Here is a 10,966-nt window from a genome sequence, read left to right as displayed (position 1 = left end):
CAATTCAAAATTCCTTCGTCCCTCCTCCCTGGATTTAGAAGACTACATTTCCCGAAATGCATCACAAGGATAGAGCGCGAGCCTGACTCCGGCCTATTTTATACGCCAAGGCAGGGAGAGAGAATGAATGCGCAGGCGCAGCCCTTCCGCCTTCGTTCTTTGCTCCTCCAGAGAAGCTCGGTCGCTCAGCTATTATGACGGCCCCTCCCTGTGCGTCATGCGCGTGCGCGCTTAATTCCGGCCTCTACCCTCGGTAGCCGAAGGGTTGGAAGAAACAACCGAGAAAGAGGGGGGGGGGAAAGGGCGACCGCGCATGCGCCTCCGTCTGTTTCCTATACCCGACCTTGCAAACAGACAACGGCGGGCTGGGGTGCAGAGCGGGGTCGGAATGATGCCGGGTAGGAAGTGAAGTTAGCGCAGCCGTCCTGCGAGCGGCAGGATACCTCTCCCCATTCCTCAGGTCAGTGTTAAGGCCTGCACGGCCTTCCCATATTCCGGTTTCTCTTCCACCAAAGCTCTATTCCCGACAAGGGAGGCCGCCCCTCGGTGACTACGGTGGGGATGGGCAGTAGCTGACGCGTGCTCTGGAATGCGCATGCGTACTCAGCTCCGTACAGCGCCCTGAGTTCTGGTTGGAACTTGCGCTGTCACTTCCCGCGCACCCCGCTTGCTCAGGTGCTTGGCGGTTGTGGGGTGCCCTCCGGAGATGCGACGCGACTGTCCTCGGGTTTTTACGTGTCTCGTTCAATGCTTTCAGGTTGCATTCCTATTTGGGAATCAAATCTTTAATTAATGTGCTGCAGTCTGCCTGCCATTTATCATTGCTCACTCGGATTTCTCTGCCCATTGCTCGAAGGCACGAGACTTCGACGCTGAATTCGTAGACAAGCCTTTTTGTGGCTCGGGTCAGAAGAGCCAGGTTGCCTCCAGATACATGGGGAGTGTAACTTCCAGAATCCCTTGCTAGATGTGAATTTTGAGACTTGCCGTCCCAGCTAACGTGAAGAATACTAGGCTGGGGAAGTCTTGAGTATAGTAATTAATTCATGGTCATCAGAGGTGGTTCATATGTACTCCTCAGCCCTGAGCAACAGTAAGGCTTATTGGGTTGTACAGGTAGTCTTTGACTTATGACCATTTGTTCAGTGACCGAAGTTATGAAAAAAGTGACTTATGACCGGTGCCTGAAGTTGTGGCTGTTGCAGGCCCCCATGGTCATGTGATCAAAATTCAGGCACTTGGCAGGCCACCTGCACTTATGATTGCGGGGGCACTTCAAGTCCCCTACCCTCGTCTCCCCCCCATCTATGCCCTTTTGGCCCCCTGCACCCTGCCTTGTGGGGCAACAAGCAGCCCCAGAACTGCGCAGCTCTGGGGCTTCAAGAAGCCCCTGAGCTGCAGCACAGTGCAAAGCCATAATCTCCTCTGGAAGCCTCAGCCTCCCCAGTGAGTCACAGCAGCCGGGAAGCATCAGCAAGCATTTGTTCACCCAGCTGCCTTTGCTGTCTCCTTTTCAGACCCTGCTTCTCCTGCGTTTTCTCCACGTGGCTCCTTGAGCCTTCAGAGAGCTGCACTCTCTTTGCAGAGCCTTTGGAAAGAGAGGGCAGCTTTCTGAAGGCTGTGCAGCTAGTGTGAGAGGAAATTAATAGGTAGGGAAGAAATTAATAGGTAAAAAAATTCTGGTAATATATGCTGGTTAGCTTGTGAAATGTCATGATGTTACGATGGAGAATGCTTTGTTCTCCACTCCTTTCTTTTTAATCCACTCTCTGTCCTTCCCTACATCCTTTGCTTAAACCTTTCACTACTTCCCAGCCTTTCCCACATTAATGGTATATAAATATGCATCTCATCTGTGATCTTTGGTTCCTTTGATATACTCTGTACAACTGGCCATTTGTATTTATTAAGGACCCACAGTCTCAAACAGATAATTTTTTGTGTATTGAAGAGAAGCTTCTATTAACATTAAAGTTTCATTTCTCAGAGTCTTCCCATTGTTTAGTTTGCAGCACATATGGAATTGGCATGACCAAATGATAGAGTATATTTATCTGTCTTCTCCCATATGCCATTTGTTGTAGCATACAAAATGCCATCACTGTTCTCTCTGTCCCTTAATATGATCAATTGATAATGATCAACTGATATATCTTGTGCTTTCTCTAGATATGTAGGCAGTTGTGGTCTGGATATTGTTTTTTTGTTTTTTGTTTTTTTTGGAATAATTTAGGCTGATTCATCAAGTGCTGTCTTTTGTAAAAAAGTTGAGCTTCATTTCAATTACTCAGTATTTCCAGGTTAGATTTCTGCAAAACCCTTTTGAAAAATTTCATCAACATAAATTGGAAAAAAATGAGGCTTACCATATGTTGATTGGATCATATTGTCAGTCCTAAACACGTTTGTTTGTTTAGCTTAGTTTAAAACTCTAAGTGGTGTAGAACAAGGATAGTTCAATAATAGTAATCTCTTCCATAATCATATCTGAAGCTTGTTATTCGTCTTAGAGGCCCTGCGTTCTGTTCTAATATAATTAGAATCTTTTCAATGATTAGAGTATACTAAAGGCTCCTGGCTGCCCTCCTCCTCCCAAAGTGGAGTTCTCTCTCTTCACAGATAGACTAGAAAAACTTGTTTGTTCCAACAGGTTTTTGATATATAATTATTTCCTTTTTAAAAATTATCTTTATCTGATGCTGTAATTGTAAATATTACCATTTTATTTTTGCAGTATTTTGATAATTATTGTTTTATATTTGCTCTTTAGATTTTCTGATCTGCTACGTTTAAGTCCATTTAGAAAAATAAGATACAAATTAAATGAATATAGTTGGGAAATGTCCTGCAATACCAGTATTGTTTATAGATGGTTTTTAATCTAGTAATTGTATTGTTGCCTCAATTACCATGTTATGTTTGGGTTTTCATTAAATTATGTAACCTTGTGATGTTTTTAATGGGTATTCTAGATTGTGCCTGTGCTAATTAGCAGCAGCATACTGTAATACATGTAGAAGTCCAAAGTATTTTGATTAAAACTGGAACTCACATGAGATCCAGAAAAACTGGTAATGGACTACTTGTACTACTTTAGACATATTGTTGTTTTAACTTAGAATTAAACTGTTCCTTATAGCCATTAATACTATGAAGAATTTGATAAGGAAAAGTGTTTGTGTATGTATGTGTGTGTGTAATTGTTCTTCTTGATCCTGTTGTCATCTCCCCCCTCCCCCCTAAGCAAATCTTAGTTGCTCTGGTTGCACTGAGTGAGCATATTATAAGTAGCAGCAGCTTTCTTAAAGTTTTGTATATCAAACTTTATCCTGGTTAATACATTACCAAAGTTTCCAGGTTGCTACAGCCTCATAGTTGGATTTCTTTCTTACAGTTCTGATAATACCTGAATTTCAGTCAAGAAAGAGCATTCCTATACTAATACTGTTTAAATCAGGTTTCTACATATGTATAGTATGTGTTGTACAAACACTTTAAATTATTATACCCTATTGAGGGGAAACTCATCCATGATCAGTTTTACATGTATTTTTGGCTGCTATTAAAACACTTTTTATTCTTTCAAGCCGAAGCAGATGTGAAAGTCCTATGTTTAAAGTCCCATCCTTCTTTTGTGTTGCATGTCATGATTAAAGTGATAACTGCTGTTAGAAGAGAGATTTCAAAGCATGATTTTAAAATAAAATATAAAGAAAATTTTCTATCAAGCAATTTTGGTTGTTTTGAGCGCCTTTGCTGAATATTGGCCAAAATTAGCATAATTATTTCCTTTTTCTTCAAGAGGAAAGGTTGCTGCTACATATAACTTCACCTTAGCCAAGTGGGCAGGAAAAAGGCAGGAACTTGGCAGTCACAATATATGTCTTGGCTACCAAATAAAATAATACATATTTCCCTCTCCAGATACTGGCACAGTCCATTTTTAGGTTTCATTGTGGTAGATATCTATGTACTACACTTTCTATAGGAGTCACTGAGTCCGTAGAAGTACTGAACTGTGGCTGGATGGGTCCTTTGGTACCCTCTGTCATGGATGTATTGAATTGTTCATCTACCTAGATGTCATAAGAACAGCACTGTTGGATCGGTCCAAGGCACATCTCAGTCCAACATTTTGTTTCTCTCAAAGGCCAACCAGGTGTCATTGAAGTGCACACAAGCTGGAGATAGAGTTATATCTCTTTCACACATTGTTGTCCTGGAACTATTATTTGGAGGCATGCTGTCCTCAGCCAGGAGGTAACTTGGGTCTTCAATATCAAAAGTCCTTGATAGACCTACAGTCAGGTCCAGAAATATTGGGACATCGACACAATTCTAACATCTTTGGCTCTATACACCACCACAATGGATTTGGAATGAAACAAACACAATGTGCATTAACTGCAGACTGTCAGCTTTAATTTGAGGGTATGTACATCCAACTCAGGTGAACGGTGTAGGAATTACAACAGTTTGCATATGTGCCTCCCACTTGTTAAGGGACCAAAAGTAATGGGACAGAATAATAATCATACATCAAACTTTCCCTTTTTAATGCTTGGTTGCAAATCCGTTGCAGTCAATCACAGCCTGAAGTCTGGAATGCATAGACATCACCAGACACTGGGTTTCATCCCTGGTGATGCTCTGCCAGGCCTCTACTGCAACTGTCTTCAGTTCCTGCTTGTTCTTGGGGCATTTTCCCTTCAGTTTTGTCTTCAGCAAGTGAAATGCATGCTCAATGGGATTCAGGTCAGGTGATTGACTTGGCCATTTCATAACATTCCACTTCTGTCCCTTCAAACACTCTTTGGTTGCTTTTGCAGTATGCTTTGGGTCATTGTCCATCTGTACTGTGAAGCGCCGTCCAATGAGTTCTGCAGCATTTGGCTGAATGTGAGCAGATAATATTGCCCGAAACACTGCAGAATTCATCCTGCTGCTTTTGTCAGCAGTCACATCATCAATAAATACAAGAGAACCAGTTCCATTGGCAGCCATACATGCCCACGCCATGACACTACCACCACCATGCTTCACTGATGAGGTGGTATGCTTAGGATCATGAGCAGTTCCTTTCCTTCTCCATACTCTTCTCTTCCCATCACTCTGGTACAAGTTGATCTTGGTCTCATCTGTCCATAGGATGTTGTTCCAGAACTGTGAAGGCTTTTTTAGATGTCGTTTGGCAAACTCTAATCTGGCCTTCCTGTTTTTGAGGCTCACCAATGGTTTACATCTTGTGGTGAACCCTCTGTATTCACTCTGGTGAAGTCTTCTTTTGATTGTTGACTTTGACACACATACACCTACCTCCTGGAGAGTGTCCTTGATCTGGCCAACTGTTGTGAAGGGTGTTTTCTTCACCAGGGAACGAATTCTTTGGTCATCCACCACAGTTGTTTTCTGTTGTCTCCCGGGTCTTTTGGTGTTGCTGAGCTCACCGGTGCGTTCCTTCTTTTTGAGAATGTTCCAAACAGTTGTTTTGGCCACGCCTAATGTTTTTGCTATCTCTCTGATGGGTTTGTTTTGTTTCTTCAGCCTAATGATGGCTTGCTTCACTGATAGTGATAGCTCTTTGGATCTCATCTTGAGAGTTGACAGCAACAGATTCCAAATGCAAATAGCACACTTGAAATGAACTCTGGGCCTTTTATCTGCACATTGTAATTGGGGTACTGAGGGTATATCACACACCTGGCCATGGAACAGCTGAGAAGCCAATTGTCCCATTACTTTTGGTCCCTTAACAAGTGGGAGGCACATATGCAAACTGTTGTAATTCCTACACCGTTCACCTGAGTTGGATGTACATACCCTCAAATTAAAGCTGACAGTCTGCAGTTAACACACATTGTGTTTGTTTCATTCCAAATCCATTGTGGTGGTGTATAGAGCCAAAGATGTTAGAATTGTGTCGATGTCCCAATATTTCTGGACCTGACTGTATCTTCAATAAATGTATCTATTCCTCTTTTAAACCTATCCAAATTAGTGGCCATCATCACAACTTGTGGAAATGAATTCCATAGATTAATTATGTGTAGAATAGAGGTAACATACTATCAAAAGCAAGCATCAGTGAATGCAAGGAATGGTTGTGGCTGAATAACTGGGAAAATTGAAATGAGTAATAGTGTTCCCAAATAGTTCAGCCCCACACAAGTAGAATATTTATTTATTTATCTTCTGAAATAACATCTAAAGTAGACTTCTAATGATAAATTGAATTGTCTGATGCTTTGCTGGCAAACTGCATGAAAAGTAAATTGTGTGTGACCTTCTTGAGTGTTACTGCAACTGTTTAATAACAAATTGGGAATGTGAAATAGCTCAGAGGAAGTGTTGTGTGTGGGATGTGTGTGTGTGTGTGTGTGTGTGTGTGTATCTACAGTGAAACCTTTTATCTGACCATTTGGGGGAAGGAGTGTGCATTACTTCCAAATGTCTTTAGTCATACACTAAAATATGACTTTGCAATGATTTATGTCCTTTGCAACACTTTGCTAAAAATGTCATAATTTGCATCAGTTTACTATGCAAAATGACATCATGGCATAATGATGTCATTATGCAAATGACATAAATTGCTGCTAGTGTCATAACATTAAGATAAATTAACAAATTTAACTGCCTTGTCTGAACTACTTCAGATGTAGGGGACTTATCTGTTATTTCTGGAGGATATCTGATGGAAATTTGGTCTGTATCTCCTAAATCCATTAAATGAGGATCTGTTACATCAATATAATGGATCTCTATTTAGCAGACTTGGGCAAAATATGTTCAGTCTGGAAGTGTATTTGTTTTTTTAGTGTTTGGAGGATTTTTAGAATATAAAATAGATGTGTTAAATCTTGCAGTGCTTTAACATAGGAACAGAGTCCTCATAGCAGTGAGCTTGGCCACCTGTATCAAGGACCCATGCGCCTCCTGGTTGATCAAGGCCTTCCAGGAGGTGTCATGTGATTGGGTCCAAGGGATGGTTGATGCCTCTTTGAGGGAAGGGGTTGTACTGCCTATCTTGAAGTAGGCGCTAGTACATCCCTTTTTCCAAAGATCATCTTTGGATCCAGCAGACTTTCTTCCAGTCTCCAACCTTCCCTTTTTTAGGGAAGGTTGTTAAGAAGGTGGCTGCCTCTCAACTGCTGAAGGTCTTATATGAAGCAGATAATCTGGACCCTTTCCAGTCTGGGTTTAGGCCGGGCTACAGTATGCAGATGGCATTGGTCACACTTGTGGATATCCTCTGGAGGGATCGAGATAGAGGTGGTGCAACTGTCCTGACCCTCCTGGTTCTCTTGGTGGCTTTTGATACGATTGAAATAGTATCCTTCTGGACCAGCTTCAGGGACTGGGAGGCACTGTTTTGCAGTGGTTCGCCTCCTTCCTTTGTGGCCAGTTTCATTTGGTGTTTAGGGGAGAGGTCTAGCCCTAGGTTCCTGTGATGTGGGATGCCTCAGGGTTTGGATCTCTCACCATTCCTCTTTAAAATCTACATGAAATTGCTGGGTGAGGTCATTTGATGACACGCAGTATCATCAGTATGCTGATGATACCCAGTTATACATCTCCACCCTAGCCAGTCAGGTGATGCTATTTCAGTGCTGAACCAGTGCCAGGAGGAACTGGCTCCAACTCAACCCCAGGGTTGTTGGGTTTTTGCCCCCTCCCATCTGGTGATGTGTTATCTGTGCCTCTTGATGAGGTACCATTTCCCAGATAGCTGGTGTACAATTTGGGGATCCTCCTGGATTTGCCCCCATTCCTGGATCAGGAGGTCACTTATACCATTGTCACTTCCCAGTTGGACTACTGCAATGTACTCTACATGGGGCTGCCCTTGGAAACCACCCAGAACTTACATCTGGTCCAGAATGTGGTGGTGTGTGGGTTTTTGGGTGTCCCTTGGTTTGCCTATATCACACTGCTGTTGTATGATCTGCACTGGCTCCCAGTTTCTTTCCAGGTGCAGTTCAAGGTGCTGGTCTCACTTTTAAAGTCTTACGTGGCACAGGGCCAGGTTATTTGTGGGACCATCTCTCTCTGAGGTATCTGCCTGTTCCCCACCAGACTAGAGGGTGGGCATGCTCCAGGTCCCATCCCTTAAGTGTTGCCATCCAGTGCGACTTAGGAAGTGTGCCATTTCCATAACAGCCCCTGCCCTGTGGAACACCCCTAGGATCTGGCAGGCCCCCACCATTTTAGCCTTTTGGAAAGCCATAAAGAGCTGGTTTTCCCCCCCGAGTGTTGGAATAGGGTGAGGTTGAATTCTGGGGATTGTGCTGTTAGATGGATAGGAACCTGTTGGTTGAGGCTCCATGTTTTTGGTTTTTATTATTGTTATGAGCCACCTAGAGTTGTGTTTACTCAGCAGGAATTGATCTTAGCATTTTTGCCTGTCCTGGGACTCTACTCCATGTGCCGTGCTACTGGGGGAACATGCTAACCCAGATCTTAAAGAGAGAAAAGGAAAGGTGTGGAAAATCTCTGCTCTAGGCAAGTAACTCTAGGCATGGATTCTTGGGTTGTCCAGCTGAGGTTTAGTAATGATGAAGACATGTGGTGGCGGTGCATCTACCTTAGAAGTAACAGAGGGTCTGGCAACCTGTCCAACCTGACAGGATTGGAAATGCAGACACCTTTCAGACTGCATAAAATACAGGAGCATTTGGAATTGACCTCCTGTTTTTGTTTATTTCATTTTAAAATAGCCACACAGATCTTCAGAATAGGTTGGAATAGTAGTGCCAGTGGAGGGAAAGATGAATACATTTACTTCACACTTTTTCCCGATCTGAATTTCTCTAACAAGCTGTCACTAGCCCTGAAGGTAAGGGGAGTATAGAGATACCTCTTGCATCATGTGTTTTCCTGTGAAACTTCATTAGAGATCCTTTTGCTAATAGTAATTGTAGAGTGATTCATGTGGGAACAATGAATTGCCCTGATAATCTTTATCCCATGATGCTGGTTTTTGAAATGAAAACTTGTTCTACCAGCACACAGTGTACACTTGAGACATTTTATTCTTTCAGTTAAAAAGTCTACTTTGTTTTCAGACTGGCTTGCATGGATTTAAATTAATTATAATCAAAAGATGAGCTTCCTATGTAAGTCATAGTTTGCCCTAAAATAAACATCATATTCTGCACTTGAAGTAAACAGCCTGAAACGTAAAGATCTACATTATCATTGCATCTTATTATACTGCTTAGTGAACCTCCCCCCCCCCCACACACACACCTTAAAATTGACATGAAGGGAAAGGATGCATTGCAGCATAGGACAATCTTTAAACTCCCTAGAAAAGATAGTGAAAAAGATTCTTGAGCATCTGCTGAGATTATTTTTGGCTTTAAAACTTTAGCAGACATTTTGAAAGATGCCTCTAAATAGACAGATGTTCTGTCTTCTGCCAGTTGCAATAGTTGCACTGAATTTCAGTTTTCTGTTCCATATATATAAGTCCTACCTGCAAAAAGAGGAAACTGGGAGGATAAATGTGGCCAGGATTTTGACTGCCTAATGTGCACCGTTGCTAATTTGCCGGGATGTCATTGTGTGGGAATTATTTATCTGATGTAAGCTTTTTTACTCTGCTTTGCAGGTTTGCTAAAGGCAGCCCCCAATAATGCACATTCAAAATACATTTTAAAGTACCAGTGGAGCATTTACACAAACGTTAAATGTATGTTGAGGATACATTTTCTCAAGTAGATGGCATGGATCTGCTTTCAGAAGCAGTTGCTGCCTACTATATTTGGTGTAGTGCTGCACTGCATTTTGTAGTGTTTTTAGATACCTGGCATCAATTTTATTTGGGAATATTGGATTTCATTCATTCATTCATTCATTCATTCATTCATTCATTTAACTTTCTGTATACAAGTATTCATCCAATTCAGATTCCAGCTAAGGTATGACCACTGAAAACGCTTTGGAAGCACCTCTGCTACTTATCATACCAATGAAATGTTATTGATGTTGAAATGTTATTCTTTAAGTTAATGTTTGTTCCTGGATTTTACCAGTGGCTTAAATCCAGAGTAGCGATAAGGTAAAGAGGCAAGTCTTCATGTTTTCTCTTGCAGCTGCCCATACCTTCTGAAAAACTGCTGTGGAGGGCTGGGAAACTTTATAGTGCAGCAAGGCAATACAAGGGATGGAGAACTATCAAGAAATTCTCCTTGGTCACTCTTTCCAACCTTTGCTGGATCCCAGTTCTGGCATCTTTGCTGGATTCTGTTCAGAGCAGGACCAAGGTGGATCTGGCTTATTGTTTTGATTGTGGAAACAATTTGGAGAACTAGATGATGGTATTTTGGAGGGTAGAGGGAAGGATGATTATATTTGGGAATTTGTGCCCATTAATTGCCTATCTACTTATGCAGAGGAACTGTAGAATTACCCCATCCCCAACATAACATCTTGTTATTAGCCTAAATAATAGCTCTGTGTTAAAAGGTCTTTAATTTCAAGACTGCTTAGTGAAATTAACACAAGGGGATTGCCTGGAAAAGAGTAAAATGCTTGTGAAATGGTGGAAGGGTATATTTGGATTGTAGTAAGTACAGTAAAGACAACCTTAACATATTTATCCTATCAGTTTCATCATGAGTGCCATTATACTTTTCTTTCCTGATTAAAGCTGTTGATTAGGTTTAGTGTATTACATAAACTGAGAATTTCCATGGATTAATTAATCCTGAGAATCTGCCAGGAGGCAATTAAATTTATGAGCCAATGCCTGTAAGTTGTTTTCCCAGATGTGTCTTCCTGATATAATAAATAAAAAGTAGTGAAAAAAAAAAGTAGTTGGACTTCCTGCTCATTTTTGAACAAATCTCAAACTGGTTCTGTTCCCAGCAGGAAATCCTTCTGATTATGGTAATCCCACAGCAAAGCAAGGCTACTTTATGGCTTTCCATCATGACCATGTGTTGCTAGCTCAGGCTTGTGC

The 10,966-nt window shown here is 41.8% G+C and overlaps 1 protein-coding gene across 1 annotated transcript in view; it reads left to right on the top strand.

The window, feature by feature from the left end:
* Positions 1–245: 245 nt before the first annotated feature.
* Positions 246–10,966, top strand: part of RALBP1 (ralA binding protein 1) — a 31,035-nt gene continuing 20,314 nt past the window's right edge. Inside the window, exon 1 of the mRNA XM_007429189.4 lies at positions 246–460. The gene's annotated coding sequence lies outside the window, so the exon portion shown is untranslated. The remainder of the gene's footprint in view (positions 461–10,966) is intronic.

Source organism: Python bivittatus, unplaced genomic scaffold, assembly GCF_059951505.1.
Source record: "Python bivittatus isolate LINGU-HERP-01145 unplaced genomic scaffold, Pbiv_v1 ctg000840_np1212, whole genome shotgun sequence".
NCBI lineage: Eukaryota > Metazoa > Chordata > Lepidosauria > Squamata > Pythonidae > Python > Python bivittatus.
The sequence above is the reverse complement of the archived record's forward strand: the minus strand, read 5'-3'. Positions and strand labels throughout refer to the sequence as shown.